The following is a 15,747-nucleotide window of genomic DNA, read 5'->3' as shown; positions in this document are numbered from 1 at the left end:
CCCGGTTCACCACTCTGAAAATTTTCTTGCCGTCTCTTGGTCATTTTTCCACCAGGTGCTATGCTTTGTCTTGGCGAATTCTAATTGCTAATAACGAATCCATGTCTCAGTCCCTTCTGGTTTACGTGTACGCCGCTGGGCAGTGGTCACCTCCGACAGCGCATTGGTCACCTTAATATCTACCCCAACCTTTGAGACGATTCTTGGTTTTTAAGATTTTTCCGGCGACATTTTTCCGAGAGTGTTCACGGTGGTGAAGACTTGTGTCATTTTTGCGCACCAAATTTTTCGTTGCTTGAAAACCCTCAGCAGCCACTTGAGGTAATTATTAAAACTGTCTTTTCCGTCTAAGTGAACCGCTTGGAAATTTCAGGGTTTTTCCTTTTCTTGTCTGGTACCGTGTGCGACGTCGAACCAAGCCAAGATTTTTTGACGACGCCATCTTGAAGGCGGCACGGCTTCTCGTTTGACTTTTTTGAAGCTCTCGAATTTGAGGACGGCCTGGAACATTTTCGCCGGTACGCCAGAAATAATTTACCGCTAATCGGAACATCACTATCTCTGGAAACGCCCAAGGTCAGATTTTTCCAATCTATGAATTTGCGCCCTACACGTCAAATATAGTACCATCGCCCTTCAGGCACTAGTCTAAAGAATTATTCTTAGTTATAATTAATTCGTTGTAAACCAAGCTTACGTAAGCGCGGCCTTTAATTGTGTCGAAATAAGTAGTGTGAATATTTTAATCTTTTTTTTTTCTTTTTTTCTTTCTTCCTAATTTGATAAATCGGTTGTCCCTTACTTATGTTTTTTTTTTTTTTTTTCAATAGTTTGAAACTAAATTGGTAGTTGCTAGTTTCATAAAACATTTTATTTACTAACTACCTGGCGCCCACTAATCAGTCTCCCCCTTACATCCTTTCAATAAAATCGACTGCAAAGAGGTTAAATTTCGAGAGAACCTGCGACCCGCCGCCGAAACAACTGAGTGCCGTACGCGGTGGCCGATTTTCAAAATTGGAAACGGTGCAGGCCATAAGTTAATTCTTTAAATTTATGTATTAATAAATATTTAACCAAGTCACCATTCATGTCAATTATATTGCGAAAAGTGTCCATCGTGAGTTTGTATACGAATTAATATAAATATATTTAATTATTTACCAATTCAATCAAGCGCTTCGTACAACGTGCAACCAACACTGGTCAAAAATATTCATCGTTCGTTCATCTTCGGTTTACTAATCGTCCAAGTACGTTGGATCGCTACAACCGAGCCGGCCGGCCCACCGCGGGTGGAAACTATACGGGAATTCGCGGACTATTTTATGTAAAATATTTTTTATTACAGGAGATGAATACAATTTCAACACTCTACAGTTAGGAATATACCGTATTAAGATATATGTGATCAACTGATGGATAAAAAGATTGCAGTATTGTTTGAATCATCCAATTTTACCCAACTAAATTAAATTTATTAACGACTTTCTTAAACTTTGAAACTTTATGCTTGACATGCATAGTTCTTTAATCAGTTTTTAACAATTTATAATTCACAATCCTGTATTTACATTAAGGTATTAATTAAGGATAATGAAAAACTGTAAATATGGAAATGAATAAAATACAAGAGCGATAAGTAGAAACGAGCACGCCGCATCCACGGTGTCGTCTGCGTCTGCGGCAAAATCGGCCAGAGCGCTATCGGCCGATGTTGGGTGTTTCAATCTACGCCAGAATTGTAACTTAACGTAGCCATATACCGATCGGAAAGCATAAGCCGTAGCTCGTAGAGTACTGTTGGTAATTTTTCACCGCATCGGCCGGCCGGGCCCGTGTCTATATAGGCATTTGACATAGTAAAATAGTTTCTCCCCGGGATGAATTTAAAACATTAAATTGTGTCTTCATTATTAGAAATTAATAGTAATTATTTTTATTTATTTATGTTTATTAATTTTTTAATTTTTAAAAATTATGGTATCAGTCTTTCAAAAATGCTAACAAAAAATTTGGATTTTCAAAAAAAATTGTTTTCTTATTTCTCAAATTATTTGGTACGGCCTGGCCGACCCTGCCGTCCCTGACGAGCCGTCACTGCTGAGGACTGACCTGTACGAAAATGTTTTCTTTTTCTATATTTCGGCACTCTCTCCTACTTACAATCTTAATCCCACCCTTCTATCTGTCTAAGTCTAACTGTTCTTTGATTTTTTTTTTTTTTGAGTTGGTCAACAGGTTGAAAACAAACCCAATGACAGACCAACTAATAACGATGGAAATGCAATGAAAGTAACAAAATTCATGTCAGTAGCTAGAAGATTACTACTTTACCCAGATAGGAAGAGTTTATCTTAACGAAATAATTCCACATCATATAAGTTTGGATTATATAAGGAGCACATTTCATAAATAGGCGAATGTTTTACAATATTAATACGGGGAGTGGCGAGATAAAAATAAAACCGATTACGTGAGGATAACTGTGGGATATAAAATAGTATATTACATACCGAGGCGGGAAGTGTTTCATTATCTTAACCCGTCTGGTGTTCAAATCATCAATGTGAAATATGTCAAGTAAGGATACATGAGGAAATCCTCTAGGAGGGTATTTGCCATCAGCCCTAAACATTAGATATTTTAAAAATCTCCGTTGAATCTTTTCTAAGGAATCAATATAGGTTTTTTGAAAAGGGAACCAGACAACACTAGCGTATTCAAGTTTTGAACGCACGTAAGCGAAATATAAGATACGAAGACAATTTATATCTGTTAGATGACAACCACATCGTATAATAAAGCCGAGAGATTTGAAAGCTTCTAAAGTAACTGCATTAATGTGATTATGAAAAGTGAGTTTCGAATCAAAGATAACACCAAGATCTTTAAAAGTATCAACCCGAGATAAGAAAATGTTATTTAACGTGTAATTGTATAAATATATGTAAATTGTTATTCGTGTAAGACATTATATAGGATTTGTCAAAATTGACAGGAAGTAGATTACCATTACTCCAGTGAAGAAATATAGTAAGGCATTCTGCAGTATAAGACAGTCCTCCATACTAGAAATCGTTTTAAAATTTTTTATATCATTAGCATATATGAGAATGTTGGACTTAATGTTCACAATAATATCATTAATAAAAATCACAAAATAGAGAGGTCCTAACACAGATCCTTGAGGCACTCCGGAGCAAACTTCAACTTCATGGGATTGGTAGCCTTGATATTTAACAATCATAGATCGATTAAATAGGTAAAATCGAATTAATTTCACAAAAGAATCAGAAAGTCCAATGTTCAGTAGTTCAGCTAATAGAATATTATGATTCAATTTATCAAAGGGTTTCGAGAAATCAATGTATGCTCAATTTGTTTCGACTCAAAGGCGTCAGATGCACACAGATTTGTGGTCGTTGATCGGCCATTCACGAAACCATGTTGAAATTCGGTAATTCTATTGTGCAGGGAAAAAAGAAAAATTTTATGTAATACAAACTCAAAGACTTTAGCACAATTGCAAACCAGCGAGATGGGTCTATAATTCTCGACTTTATCCTTTTTGCCATTCTTGGAAATAGGTGATACCACCGACAATTTCCAGGTGTCCGGAAAGGTGCAAGTTTTTAAAATAAGGTTGAATAATATCATTAGAGGATATGACAACGCAAAAGCACAATCAGATAAAAGAAAAGCCGGAATATTATCATGACCAGAGATGAAATTTGGTTTAATCTTTCTCAAAGCACTCAAGCCGTCAGACTCTGAAATGGAAGGTAAATCGATTGTCAAATCGGACATGTGGTCGTATAATCCACTAGGAACAGTGACTGCAGCTTTGTTAAAGTTACAGGTAAAATGTTTAGCAAAAATTTTATTTGAAAATCTCAGTTAGAAACTCCCCGTCTTCATATCCTTTCTCGATCCCGCAGAATTACAGTACAGGGTCAATGTTCTTGACTTCTCTGGACTGTATTCTATTGTCTCTCTGAAGAATCTCACCGATCTTCTTCCTCTGCCTGTCCGAATAGGACTCTATCAGCAGGCCACCAGATCTAAGGGCGATCAAAAGAAAGACTCTGTTTGAGAACCGATTTTATCACACTCCGTTCAGGTATATTATTATTATTATTATTGCAAACTTAGAGCAGAGGCTGGGGCCTGTTATGCTCTCCGAACACATAATGAGCAGCTAGGCATTTACTACTTGTCCCAGAGAGGGTGCTCGATTTGCAGCTAGGGTTTTATTGTGTTTTAAGGAGATGGGTCGTAATCTTATATTGGAATGTAGCGGTGCTGGCGGAATCTACAAATTCAGGATCCAGATTGTTCCACACACTAAATACCCTATTAGACAGAAAATGCTGACGCCATCTGGTTCTGTATCTTTCGTGATATATCTTCATGGAATGACCGCGTACACGTGATGTATCGGATAGGATAAAGATGTTAGCAAGATCTACGCTAAACCGATTGGTCAGTATATTATATGTGCAAACTAGATCATTAAGCATACGACGGTTTCCTAAAGATAGGAGATTTAGTGAGGCAAGCTTATCTGAATAGGGATTCTTCCCCAAATTCTCAATGGTTTCTGTATACCGACGTTGTACTTTCTCAATCTTGCATTGTCGTTGATCAAGCTGGGACACCAAATCACACTGGCCTATTCAAGTATAGGTCGAACGTATGAAACAAATAGGTTTTTGAATAACTCCTTGGTAGGTTTAACAAATGCTTTCTGTAATAGGTAACTGGAAATATTCGCTTTTTTTTACAATACGCGTGACGTGATCTGAGAATTTTAATTTATTGTCGATTATAACACCTCGATCATTAATCTGCTGAACAGATTGTAACATATGGTTATTTAAATTATAAGGCATCTTTACGTATTATTGATATTCCTTGATTTCCTTCATTTCGAAGGCCTTAATACAAAAGACCTTAAGCTTGTCATATAGTGTGCCATTGTTAAAGAATTTAGAGGGATTCCTCGGGGTAACCTCCAAGGGGTTCCAATTCCTGAACTCATCATAGCATGGACACTCAAACAAGATGTGTCGCCAATCTTTACTTGGGCTCCCGCAATCGTATTCCGACGTGTCACATAGGTTTTTATCGAATAGGTAAGCGTTCATCGATCAATGTCCGGTTAGAATAAACAACTCTAAACATGGCGAATAAAAATCTTTATTCTTTACTTGTCTGGGATCCGGAATAAATGAGTATGTTGTTCTACCCTTCTCCGATTGTGTCCAATTTTCGAACCAGATCACACCTAGTTTTTCTCGAATGCTATTTCATTTTTGATTTAACGAGACCCCTTGCAGTTCGTCTTCTCTTACATATCTATTGACGGGAAAATGTTTATTTTTCTTAATTGTGTGGATTATTCCCCTCTCTACCGCCTGCAGGTGCCACGGGAGTTCCCCCAATAGCATTTGCATAGCTTCTGTGGAAACCGTCCGATATACATGCAGAACTGCATATGTGACTGTCCTCTGACATCGGTCTATGGCTTTTTTTATGTATGTTTTTTCAATTTCCGTGTACCACACCTCTGCACCATACAGTATGATTGCCGAGAAGAGTCCACTCCACCAGCTACGGATCGGAGCTAGCGAGGGACCCCATCTCTTTCTAAGGACCCTTTTAAATCGTCCCGTTAACTTAACTAGACGTAGCCTCATATCCTGGAAATGCGGAAGAAAACTCATCTTCTTTGAGATCGTTATTCCTAGATACTTCGTACACTTCTTATACGGTAGGTTTTTAGAGCCATTCCAAATCCATGGCGGTCTGGTGTTGGCAAGTATGCCTTTCAGCAACATGCACACACTTTTATCTTCGGACGCCTTCAATCCAACGCTCTCGACCCATTCCCTAACAATACTCATGGACTCGTTCCCTTTTCTCTCTAGCCCGACTCTATTGACCCTTTTCCTGTAAGATCGTAAAACTTCCCTAGTGACTTTCCGTGCGCACGCATCTTCAAAACCACGTTGGAAATAGTATCCGGCACTCCGGCAGCAGAGCAAAGGCCTGTGACAACAAACCGCTTTGACAGAATGCAACCGGCTACACATGCGTAATCTGTCGCTCATTGGTTAATTTTAACTTGGCGCTCCAAAAAACTGACTTCGCCTGCGCGATGTTGTCTCACTCTGTATCATTGGAATTTATATAATGTCTACTCACTTTGCTTACAGGAAAAGGGTCAATTATTGGATTCTATCATAATCAGTAAGTCATCGGCATACGCGACGCAGATCACATTTTGTCTATCTAATTGGCGTAGCAGGGTATCCATTACTAGGTTCCAGATGTTTGGCCCGCAGATCGACCCTTGCGGGCAGCTTCTGCTAACCCCCCTTTTCATAGACTGCGTATTGCCTTCCAAGGTAACTTTTCTTTGTCTGAAGTAAGAGTTCCAGAGCATTACATCTCTTGATCCTATCTCAACGAGTCTTCTTAATATGGAGTTCCAACTGATGTTGTCGAAGGCGCCTGAAAAGTCTATGAAAAGGCCCGAAACATATTAATGAGGACATCCGCGAACACGGTCTACAACTGTCATCCAAGCATCTACGGTTGATTTGCCTTCTCTAAATCCACACTGAGTTGGGAATATGACCGCATCGTTATCGAGACAGTCTTCCTGTAACCGGTCTGTCATTACTTTCTCCAAAACCTTGCTCCAAGCAGAGTAGACAAATTGGCCTATACGATTTCGCCAGGTCCTTTGGCTTATCCGAAGCTTTCAGAAGAGTTATTACCTTTACCTACTTCCAATTATCCGGGAATGTACCGTCTTTTATACAGCGCTGCAGCACTGCCCTTAAGAACTCTGGAACTGCCCTATGGAATTCCTTCACGATGGAACCAGTAATCCCTTCCAACCCGATGCTTTTTGACTTCTTAGTTTCTTTACGGCCTCTGCCACCTTCTCAGGCGACAGACAGCTCCTCTATCGGCAAATTTCCATTCAAATTTTCAGGATAATCCACATCTAATGGTCTATGTTCTCCGAAGAAGGCGTTGAGCAATGTCTCAGCTGACTCCCTCCAGGTTCCAGAGATTGTATCCCCTGACTTTATAGCTGCTATTTCCCTTGCACGCCGTCGACCTCTGCAAGTTTTGTAGACGTCTCCCCAAGGATCTTTGCCGTGCCTTATTGTCATATGTACAAAGTCTCTCCAATGATCGAACTTGGCTTTTCTTAATTCGTCTGTATACCTCCGGCTAGCCACCCTCCAACTCCTCTTAATTTGTTCAAATTCTTCTTCGTCAGCTCTTAGCATACCACTTCCATTAGCCCTATTTCTTCGTTTTGTTTGGTACGCACGTCGGAGACGACGAACTTCCCTACGCTGCAGTCAACTGAGGTGTCCACCAGCGTACACGCAAATCTCTTAGGCACAGTCACTTGGCATGGTTCCTGTACCCAAGTATCTACTGTACGACACATTTCTACAAGAGGCATCCGTAGAAAATCATCTAACCCAAGGGAAACAGCGCTGCTTAAGATACTATACCGAAACGCAATCTTCTCTTCCTCACTCCTCAGACAGTAAGTTCTTGTGACCACTGTTTCATCCTGTCGCAAATTGTCGTCAAGATCTCTCGTTTTCAGCCCTATGAGTATAGGATTATGATCGCTAACACCGAGGTCGGGTCTTACGCTCCACTCCCAAAGAAAAGATTGTTCCAAGGACAGATTCGCCAAAGTAACATCAATGTCACTCGAACCAGACGTCAATATATCGCCTCTTAAGTCTCTCTCTCTCAGGTTCTTGCTATGCCACACCAGAGATGTAGCATTAGCATCGAGACCGATGAGCAGCGGCATCCTATCAGCACCCAACACAGCTCTTCGTAGATGCATGATGTCAGTCGCCATGTCGCCTCCGTACTGGCAGTAAAGGCTAGCTAAAAGTAAGTTAAAACCATCCTTTGTTACATTGATCACACATTGATATTTACTTGACAGTTTACTTTTTAAAACAAGATCACACACACTTTTTCTTACCGCGATAGCCGCTTTAGGCCAGTCACCGGCGCAATATACATTAAGTCCGCTACCTAGTCCACAGACCAGACCATGAGCCACGTATGGCTCCTGCAGCAAATAAACGTTTATTATGTCCTCACTAAATCTACTTTCAATGTCTGCCATAACACTTAGCGACCTTTGACTGTTATACTGCATAAGCCTCAACCGCATACTTCGTCAGAATATTTTATTTTCCTCCTTTCAATTTCGAGGCGCTTCTTATAAAGAGGACATTCGGCATCAGTGGCAGCGTGTGACCCATTTTCCAAATTGCTGTATCGGGCACAATTTGGGCATTTTTTATTGTCGGCTTGGCATTCGCTGAGAGGGTGATCCCCGGCACATTTCGGACATTTTACTTTGTGTTCAGCGCAGTATTTTTGCACATGTCCAAACTGCGCACATCTATGACAGACTGCCACTCTCAGTCTCTCTTCCACGTAGACGGCCAGCAAGTCCAAGATAGTTTTGCTTCCATGTGCTTCGATGGCTTTAAAAATCGACGGCATTACCTGCATCAGTATATTTTACTTATTTTTGTTTCTGCATTGCCTACGTGACAGCACTTTAAGTCCAGCCTTCCAACCATCTGGCCCAACTGTATTCGCAAGGAAGGGATTTTGACTGTATATTTCGATCAGCAATTCAGGATCCGTGTATCCCTTTTCAACGCCACTCATCTGTATGACCGGTTCCACATTTTTAACCTCTCGGTATTCGATCCTAGTGTCTTTTTTCAAAAGCTCACCAATTCTGCGTCGTTGCACATCATTGTACGACTCGATTAGCACACCACCCCTCTTCAGAGGGATGATGGCTTTGGCAGGCCCACGCATGTCATCTACGCTTAGGGTTTCCTTCAGCACTGATTTAATCCATGTTCGTCCAGGACATCCCCTGCCAGGACAAAACAAAATGTCTCTGCGTCTTCATTGACAAACAGTTTACTAATCGGGAGACGCAGCAAGATGCCGAGCAAGAACAAACTTTTTCTCTATCGAACAATCATTCGCCCCACCATTTCTTATGCCTCAGTAGCCTGGAGCTACGAGCCTTCCAAAACCCAATTTCATCGTCTGGAAGTCCTAGACACAAAAATTCTCCGACAAATTTTCAAGGTCGCCTGGTTCGTCAGAAACAACCAGATTCTTCGGGACGCAAACATTCCGAAGTTAAAGCAATTTCTGCACGAAGTTCGACAGCTTCTCTGTGACCACTTAGAAGTCAGGACCCAGGTGAAAAGGACGAAGTTTTGGTACCTCAGTAGAAAATGGAGAGGTTTTAAGGTGGCAAGCAATTTATTGCAATCCCCCAGTACCCCGTGCCGAGAACCAACATGATGGTCTGCCCAAGGCATTTCCCCTCCCAGACAAAAAAATTGCTTCAATATAATTTTGTCTTCGTCGTGCTCCACAGCAACAACCACCGAAGCCCAGAATGTTCTCCAAAGCTAAGCGATTTGATTATCCTGAACCAGCACCAAAAAGTAATTCATTTCATTATTTTAGTAAATTTTATTTTGTCTTTCTTCAACTAACTTAGTTTGTCTTACAGCACCCGTATGTCAGCGGCATCCTCACGATATTATCCACCAAACCCATCTTCATTGGAGCCACCACGTGCCACGATTTTTGTTAATGCTTCATGGTGATCGCCTTTTAATTCTGACGGATGTTTGGTCCTTGCCACAACGATTCCACATTGTTTATTAGAACAAAAATAAGAGCAACTTAGAATGCTACTACCTTTTTTCAAGAAATGTTGAAAATGTCTTTGCCTAGCAATACAGGCTTCAGAACGTCGCAACATGTTTGTTGATAGGTAAAAAAACACCGGGAGTTCCACGAACAGTAGCAGCTACCACTTCCACTTGTTGTTGAACCTCTTCGATAGTTTCTGGACACTGTTGATTTCCAGAAACTAACTGTTTTATCCAACCGATACCGGCCCACATATTTGTGGAAAGCCGTCGTTGAAAATGTCGGGCAGTTCTTCGACGCGTTCCAAAATTTGTTCTTCAGCTTGCAAGATTCTTTTTATCCTATCACGGCCACGATCGTGAGATGGACGTTGAAGGTACCATGATCTCGGAGATGCTGTACCACTAATGCAAATGTTCGCGCACACGAAATCTCACGATTTGGAAAGCACTCGATCCACAATTCGGGGGCCAACCTAGCGTTTCTGTCAAGTAACTGATACATGACTGGCCCTTTTCGTGTATTTGCACGTTTCTTATCAGTCACTTTTTTGGTTCTTAATCCGAGTCGTTCTGTGCCATTCATTGAAAGAAGTAGGTCAAGGAATACTACCAGCGGCGTGTATAACAATTTATATTTAATTTCAAATAATTTTTTCTAGACATTGCTACCATTTAAGAACGTGAACTTTACAAAGTGCAAAAATGTTATTGTGAGCTATTCCCTATTTTTTTATTGCACATATTTAGAAATCAGGCTGTATTGTTTGATTTATAATCTACGTTGAAACTTAAGGAAATTAATTTCTTACTGGTTCTATAGGTAAGCGGAGAAAAATGTTGTTACCTCGGTGGGAATCGAACCCACGCCTCTCGCTTTCCGGGCAAGCATCCAGACCGCTAGACCATGAGGCGACTTATCTTTCTTCGCTTACCGACGTGTTATTCTGCCGCCACAGTTCTAGGTCTTAAGATATAAAAATGTGTAATTTTAGTGACCATCATTAGAAAATTCTAAAACCATACCGGGCATACTTCATGGTTTGGAATTACAGTTTTTTTTTTAATACAAATTTTAGTAATTTTACATAAAGATTTAATTTATTTCATTATCGATATTTTTCTAAAGTGAAAGTAGTGTAGTCTCTATCTACCTCTAGTACTAGCTGTTGCAATATTTATTTAGTCGTACTTATTTTCGTGCTTTGTTCTAGGTGACCGAATTAGCAGATAGCAAAAATAGACCATCAAGTGCTCAAAATAGAAAAAGGAAACTGCAGAAAGAAGAAAAAATAAAAAAGCTGAGTAGACCGATTAGAACTTTTTTCGACCCGGTAAGTTCGTTTTAATAAATACACGACAGTATGACTTTTGAACAATTTTAAGTGATTTTACTTTAATGCCTAGTGATAATATAGTGATGAATAATAATCGATCCATGGCTTTTCTCTTTCAGGTACTTCTTTATCAACATCAGTTGGGCATTTAGAGGAAATAACGGCTTTAGATACCTCGCTTATTTTAGAAGGCAGTGAAGTCACTACCCATAGCAATCCCTCGGCGACTCCACCAGAATCAACCTCGACGTTTGATATTTCATCAAAATCAACAGTAGATAATATGTATTTTAAATCAAATAAGTTATAAATACTGCTGTGGCATTTGTAAATATTTACTTCCTACTTTATTAGATAAATTACACATTGTACTTTTTTTATACAATATTATAATAATAATAAATAATAATATTTCTATATGATAAATAAATAAAAAGTATATTTTATAATAAACAACAATTGACAATACATGGATATTTACTTTAAATAACCCAGTCGTCATCACTTTGTCAAAAAATACAAATGCACCATATTTTTGGTTTTTATTATTTTTTAAGAGAAAATTAATGACTTGGCCGAGTATACGTGTTTAATTTATGTAAATTGACAACGCAGAGTTAAAACTAAATGTAATCACTCTTACCAAAATATCAAAATTATGAAATTTTCTTTCATAATGGTATACTTATCAAAAAAAAAAGCACCATTTTTACAGTTATTCCAGAAAATGCTTTCTATTCACTTTTTTCCTCGTTCAATTTTGAAAATTTTCACAAAATATTTATAATTTAATGTCTTGGGCAAACCGAATCTCTACAAGTACTCGTAATAACCTCCTTTGGCTATTCATCTAGTATAGTTTTAGATGTCTGTATCGAATTGGAACCGGAAATCAAATTGTTATAAATTCATTTAAAGTTTAATCTAGTCCGTACTTCCGAGCTGAAGCTAAGAAAACGTTGTAATAGGATCCATCTAATCCAAGACAAAACCATAAAATTACTATGTCCATTTCTAATTGGCTGAAAGTTTTAAGAAGATTCGTATAAATTGTGACAATACACACGCACTAGGGTTGCCTTTGAGTATATTGATAATATGTCAGGAAAGGGGGCTCCTTTCTGGAGCAAATTCCATATATCCGCTTAATTTATGCCATGAAAGCATCTAATTTACTCCAACTTTGTAGAGCTCGTAAAATAGTATGGAAATACATAGCTTTGCTTTAAAAATCTACACTGGATAAGTAGGCAACCCACATAACAATATTATTTTTATTGTATTGTACTCTAGGGGCGAGGCAAGTTCTGTATAAATGAGTAATTAAGTATACTTGGGCATGATTAAGCCAAATTTAAATAATTTTTACACAATTAATACAGGTAGTGCAATCTAACAAAAGTGAAATATTTTTAAATAGTTTGGATTAACTAAATTTACTAAATACTCTATAAAAAAAGAAATGACAAGTTACCACTTACTTCAAAAGCATTTAAGTTTAGCAACGAATTTAAAGTGAATTTAACGCAAAATATCTTGTCTATTTACTCCTCGATGATAATGTATGTATTTTGGGTTGCAGTTTAAGATTCGAGAAATTTATTATCTTTCATTTTGAATACTTGTCAAACCTTAATTATTCTATTATACTTTCCAAACAAAGTCAGTTATCGAAAAATCGTTTTTAATTTTGGTAATGATAAAAAACTGAAAAAAAAAACATTGTCACGTATTCCTTGTTAATGACGTATTTTGTGTTGCAGCTTTAAATTCGTCGTTTAAGCCGATAAATAATAATAGGTATATTGAATATACTAGTCGCTTTGGATATGCCAAAATTTTGTCACGACATTTAGACTATGAATACACTGATTATTATTATTACTCGAAACGATATTTAATAATGCCTGTAACCGGAGCTCACCAATTTGTCAATCAAAATAACGTTTTTACTTCTCAAGCGAAAGTTAAGGAAGTATTGTACTCAGGTCGAACGAATGGCCACTTTCATGTTTTCGAGACATTTTATGACCTTACAGTATGAAAATTTGTTTCTCGTTTCTATCTGTCTGTCTGCTGTTCAGGACCAATTATAATGAAATTTGATGTGTACTTTAAGAAGATCGTGTATATGGTGAAACCCTACGCACCACCAAGAATGTAATGGCATCACATCCAAATTTTACAATAGTAAATGTTAATTAAATGTTATAAAATACATTTTACAATTTAAATTTGAAATTGCAAAACAGAATGGTATGAAATTTTGCAAACGTTTTAAAATTGTCGGAAGAATGATAAATCGTTAATAAAAATTTATCTGGTTATGAAAATTGGATACTCTTGTTTCTTCAAAGGAAAAGATGAATTTTAGAACACGTAATTTACTACAAATATTTCCAAGTTTGTTATATTTTTAATGTAATTAAATATTTAATAATAATAATAATAATAATTTTATTTCCAGAGAGACAAATACATTTGTATGGAAATCGTCAGTATAGAAAATAAAACAAAAGAGAATACATTTACCAAGATAAATCAAACCAAGAATTCATTCACTGTATACAAACACTTCTTAACTAAATAATATTTTAGCTTATTTTTAAAGAGCCGCAAATTTGTAGTAGCTGTAATTTCCATAGGTAACCTATTATACATTTCTAAACCTGATACAAACAAACAATTTTTACAAATGGTTTTTTTTTTAATGGAACATGAAACAGATTTTTTTGTCTTGTACATATTTTTGTCATTAATTTCATAATTGTTGATGAATTTATCCCGACTTTTATGTACATATGTGCAACACTCATAAACATACAATGACGGTAAAGTTAGAATTCCTAATTCAGTAAAGTATACCTTACATGATTGTCTCTGTGATACCCCTACCATAACTCTCACAATTCTTTTTTGCAACAGAAAAACCTTTTGTAATGATGATGATAAGCCCCAGATACATATCCCGTACCTGAGCTGAGACTCTACTTGAGCATAATAAATCATTAGTAAATGCCCTATATCGAATACACTTCGGATATTACGGATTAAAAAACATGTCTTAGATAATTTATTTGTTAATTTTTCACATTGCGTGTACCAGCACATGTTATCATCTATAGCTAGACCTAAAAAATTAACATTGTCATCTCTCGATATGTTGTTATTATTCAGCGACAAGGTTATATTATCTAGGTCAAACTGTATATTTTTTAGGTGAAACCGGAGATATTTGGTTTTATTTTGGTTGAAATATAAAGAATTTGCCCTAAACCAGTTTAACACCGTGTCTGTAGCTTCATTACAGATACGCTGCATTTTTGTTGGGTCTTTGTCTGAGATGAGTAACGTTGTATCATCCGCGTATAAGTTAAGACGAGTATCAGGACCAACATTCTTAAATAAATCATTGATATATAGCACAAACAAAATTGGCCCGAGAACAGACCCTTGAGGTACTCCCATTGTAGTAGTTAAAGTGTCTGAATTTACATTATATACAGAGTTCTTTTCAACATTTAAATACTTTATCGAGACGTACTGAGAGCGCTCATCCAGAAATGACTGTAGCCATTCCTGAGCCACTCCGCGGATACCATAATGCCCTATCTTTTCCATTAATTTTCCATGATTAATGCAATCGAAAGCTTTGCTCAAATCACAAAAAAGAGCAATAGGATGCTCGTCATTATTTATTCTATTTAAAAGAGTTTCATAAAAGTGACTTACTGCATCAAGCATGGATAAATTTGGTCAGAAACCATACTGATTTTTATTTAGAATGTCATTTATATCTATATAAGTTTGCAATCTGGATAGAAAACAGTACTCAAAAATTTTTGAAAAGCTAGAATTAAGTGTTATTAGTCTGTAGTTAGTTATTAGCATCATAGGTTTCACCTTTTTTGTGAATTGGAACAACTTTACTCAGCTTTAGTTTTTGTGGAAAGCACCCGGTTTCAAAGGATAGATTAATTAAAAATGTTAATTCATCCGCCACGTATGCAATAACTCGCTTTATCAGATATGTCGGTACATCATCAGAGCCTGAGGATTTTTTGGATTTGAGTTTATTGATTAAGAGACTTATTAATTCATCTGTTGTAAATGGCATTAAGAACATGCTATTATGATACTGTTGTTGAAAGGGTAAGTCTGTGGCATTTGCAATTTGGTTCACCACCTTCTTAGGTGCATCTCGGAAAAACGTGTTAAATACATTAGCAACCTGATATGAGTCATCCACAGATTCACCTTTAGACCTCAAATTAATATTTGTATGATTAGTGGTTTTGTTAGACATTTGCTTAAACACATCCCAGGCACGTTTCAAGACATTATCCGAACCGTACATTAGCCCTTGATAATACTTCTTTTTAGTCGTACTTATTAACAAATGATGCAATTTCTTTGCATTATCATAGACTGGTTTTAAAATCCTATACTTTTTTTGCAAGTTATACAGATCGCGCAATTTTAAACTTGATAGTCGGACCTCATCATTTATCCATGTTTTACTATTGATATTGCGAACCTTTTTTAATGGGAAATGTTTTTCGAAGTATTGCATAAAAATATTGTGAAAATAATCGAAAGCAGAATTAACATCTTCATATAGCTATGTATAGGCGTCCCCAATCTTC

At 37.3% G+C, this 15,747-nt stretch overlaps 1 long non-coding RNA gene across 2 annotated transcripts in view; it reads left to right on the top strand.

The window, feature by feature from the left end:
- LOC135137768 (uncharacterized) overlaps positions 1 to 11,456 on the top strand; it is a 69,496-nt gene extending 58,040 nt beyond the window's left edge. Inside the window, exons 1-4 of one of the 2 annotated variants that reach the window (XR_010281933.1) lie at positions 6,296 to 7,582; positions 7,646 to 7,947; positions 10,979 to 11,098; positions 11,221 to 11,456. This is a non-coding gene — a long non-coding RNA (uncharacterized LOC135137768). Of the gene's footprint in view, positions 1 to 6,295; positions 7,583 to 7,645; positions 7,948 to 10,978; positions 11,099 to 11,220 lie in introns of those variants that run through there. The other variant, XR_010281934.1, reaches the window with a different exon arrangement.
- Positions 11,457 to 15,747: the final 4,291 nt, after the last annotated feature.

This window comes from Zophobas morio, unplaced genomic scaffold (genome assembly GCF_036711695.1).
Source record: "Zophobas morio isolate AGI-343-1 ecotype UQ-CSIRO unplaced genomic scaffold, CSIRO_AGI_Zmor_V1 ptg000029l, whole genome shotgun sequence".
NCBI lineage: Eukaryota > Metazoa > Arthropoda > Insecta > Coleoptera > Tenebrionidae > Zophobas > Zophobas morio.
Note: the sequence above shows the minus strand (reverse complement) of the source record. Positions and strands in the feature narration are given on the sequence as shown.